Source organism: Schistocerca serialis, chromosome 11 (genome assembly GCF_023864345.2).
Source record: "Schistocerca serialis cubense isolate TAMUIC-IGC-003099 chromosome 11, iqSchSeri2.2, whole genome shotgun sequence".
Classification (NCBI taxonomy): domain Eukaryota; kingdom Metazoa; phylum Arthropoda; class Insecta; order Orthoptera; family Acrididae; genus Schistocerca; species Schistocerca serialis.
The window spans coordinates 73422661-73425994 of NC_064648.1; the positions used below are offsets into that span (position 1 = coordinate 73422661).

The 3334-nt window shown below is 45.4% G+C and overlaps 1 long non-coding RNA gene across 1 annotated transcript; it reads right to left on the minus strand.

Moving 5' to 3' along the window:
* Positions 1-360: 360 nt before the first annotated feature.
* On the minus strand, positions 361-1261 carry LOC126427247 (uncharacterized). The gene is made up of 3 exons (XR_007576605.1): positions 1185-1261; positions 736-842; positions 361-559 (listed from the first exon to the last, which is right to left on the minus strand). It is a non-coding gene; the product is annotated as an uncharacterized LOC126427247 (long non-coding RNA).
* Between the last annotated feature and the right edge of the window lie 2073 nt (positions 1262-3334).

A 3334-nucleotide genomic window follows, 5' to 3' on the forward strand; every position in this document is an offset into this window, starting at 1 on the left:
AGAAAAGTTTTACACCTGGTGTTCTACATGGCAACTTCACACACAAGAACTTTTTGCCGACACTACTACCACCTACATAAGTAAGCCTTTCCTGTGTCACTTTCAAGTAATGCACTTAAGCTATTCCTGATTTAACTGGAAGATCTGTACTTCCCACTTTCATATCAACAGCCTCAAAATGCATATTGTAGACTTCGGGATATGTTACAGGTCAGTGTCACACCAAGATTGTGGAGAAAGGGGGGTGGGGGGGCGCCATGTCACTCTCCAACAAGTGTTTACCAATAAATAAGTGGCGGAAAATTACGGGTATAGGACGGCTTAACATGTGGAAAATGAGACTTTTATTATTCACTCAATGTATTTAACATTTATTATTCCTTTAAAATCGCACAACAACTTCAATAAAACACTTTAATCAGTCACACACTTATTTCATAATTATTTCACTTTTAAACTGCAAATCCTCTAAGAGCTGTCTTGAATCTTCACGAGTCTCTCTCAACAGCCTTGATGTGGATAGATATGTACAGCAACCAGTAATCAGTCAGAACTGCGTCTGCAAAAACACAAGGATTATTAAATAATTTTTGCTGTCACTAATTACTAGCAATATAATTGACAGAGTAGATTGCTAATATTTGCTATATCACATTTGCTAATATTTGCTATATCACATTCGCAAGAAAGATCTCACTGAAGTAATTAAGTCCATCAAAACGCTTAGAAACTAACCTGTCGTCTGACGAAAACGGTCTAAAGACTGGCAATTTCTTCAGATCTGTTGACAATGATATTTTGAATTATCACTTTACTGAGTGACTGAAATGTAGTTCAGGTACCTATGAACATAACAATATGTTAGAATTCATTTTCTAAACACGAACTATTACGGTACTGTGCGGCTACTTACATATTAATTACACTATTAATATTTTCACAGTTGTTTCTTTAATACAAAATTAAAGCCAACGGAAGAATAAACGTAAAACATACTTACCAATGACAGGTTTGCTGAGATGCAATTTTCTGTGTGGACAGATGTAACTTTATCATACGGTGGTACGTCGCAGAAATCGCAGGAGTCACAGAAATCGCAGAAGTAGCAGTGGCGGAGGGATGCGCGACTTAGGTTCCTTAACTGCGACAAATCACAGTTAAGAATAAACGTAAAACATACTTACCAATGACAGGTTTGTTGAGATGCAATTTTCTGTGTGGACAGATGTAACTTTTTCATACGGTGGTACGTCGCAGAAATCGCGGAAGTAGCAGTGGCGGAGGAATAAGCGACTTAGGTTCCTTAACTGCGACAAATCACAGTTAAGACTAACATATACTGAAGCGTAGCATTCACAGAAATCACTGATATCGGAAAATCGCAGTTTAGCCCATCACTAGTTCACTATAAAGCTGACGAATTAACATGTTTACATAATTATGCGTGAAACTCATGATAATTTCTATGCAATCGTCGTGCCGTAGAGTAATATCAATAGTATATAACAATTCCAAGCATGTGATTAAACCTTGGCTGTTAGCTCTGTCTATATCAATTTTGGGGCTCATCGGCCCTTTCAAAAATTTCGAACATTCGAGAATGGTGCTTGACGATGTGCCGTGAGAGATATGCTTTTTTTTTTATTTTTTTTTTTTTACTTTATTGTTATTTTAAAACCTGTACAATTCAGGTAGGCTGGCAGCGGCACACTACGCCGCTCTTCAGCCATAGCGTTTTACAAGAGTAGAAAACATGGTGAATAACAATGAACAAAGTGACGGGCAAAAGAGAGAGGTCACAGAGACATAAAAAACACGGAGTCGTTCACATGTGACGATAACAACACGGAAAACACGTTGCACGGCGCACAAAACACTGGTGAGTCCGACGGCACAAGTGAACGTAGGAGTGGGATGGCGGACACCAAAAACACTATATGACGTCACACACACGAAGCACAAAAGGCGACGATCTCCGGCGCGCGAATGTTCACTATACGTGTGCGAGTCCGGGGACCTGCCAAGAGAGGAGGAGGAGGAAGGGGAGTGGGAGAGCGAGAGGGGGGAGCAGAGATGCCACGGGCAGGGGAGATAGGGGGGAGGGAGGAAGGGGGAGAGGAAGCCCGGGGGAAGAGGGGGAAGGGAGGGGACAGGGAGATGGAAAAAGAAGGGAAGAGAAGAGAAGGGAGGGAGGGTGCCGAAAGGAAAGGACACGGGAAGTGGGGGGTGGGGCAGGGTCAAAGTTGATAGGAGGGGTAGATGGAGGGGACGAGGACATCATCAGGGAGAGGGAGCTGGCGGAAGCCACCTTGGGAGAGGGTATGGAGGGTGGAGAGATGGAGACCGGGTGGGACGTGCGAATACAGGCGCGGCAGCGGGCGGGGGTGGGAGAGGAGCGAGGAAACGAGCGGGTGAGGAGGATCAAGTTTACGTGAGGTGTACAGGATACGTATCCTTTCAAGGAAAAGGAGGAGGTGGGGGAAGGGGATGAGATCATACAGGATCCGTGTGGGGGAGGGGAGACGGATGCGATAGGCAAGGCGGAGAGCATGGCGTTCAAGGATTTGGAGGGATTTATAGAAGGTAGGGGGGGCGGAGATCCAGGCTGGATGGGCGTAACAAAGGATAGGGCGGATGATGGATTTATAGGTGTGGAGGATTGTGGAGGGGTCCAGACCCCACGAGCGGCCGGAAAGGAGCTTGAGGAGACGGAGTCGGGAACGTGCCTTGGCTTGGATTGTCTGGAGATGGGGAGTCCAGGAGAGGCGACGGTCGAGGGTGACGCCAAGGTACTTAAGGGTGGGAGTGAGGGCGATAGGACGGCCATAGACGGTGAGATAGAAATCAAGGAGGCGGAAGGAAGGGGTGGTTTTGCCTACAATGATCGCCTGGAGAGATATGCATTACAAACAATTATATATAGACGCAGGATTTGGTGATTTGAATGGGTAGAGATGTTTTCCTGGTTCTTCAGCCATGGTATATGTTTCCGTAATAGTAAATGCAATTAACAATATATATATCAATTATAATTTCCTGTCTTACATTCAGCAATTATTTGCACTTTCTCCGTTTTTAAATTATATACGGCGTTGTAACACTGAGCTACCAGTGGCGCCGCTCAGCGCCGGGAAAGGGTGTTACTTCGGCGTCAGATCGATGCGCCGTTCTAATATTGAGCTACCAGTAGCGCCGCTCAGCGGCGGGAATGGGAGTTATTTCGGCGTCAGACCGCAGCGCCGAACCGGGAGTGCAGTTCTGAGGACAGGGCGGATGGTTGCACGATTCTTTCCTACTTACAGACGGAGCTGTGGTCTGACATTCTGACATTGCG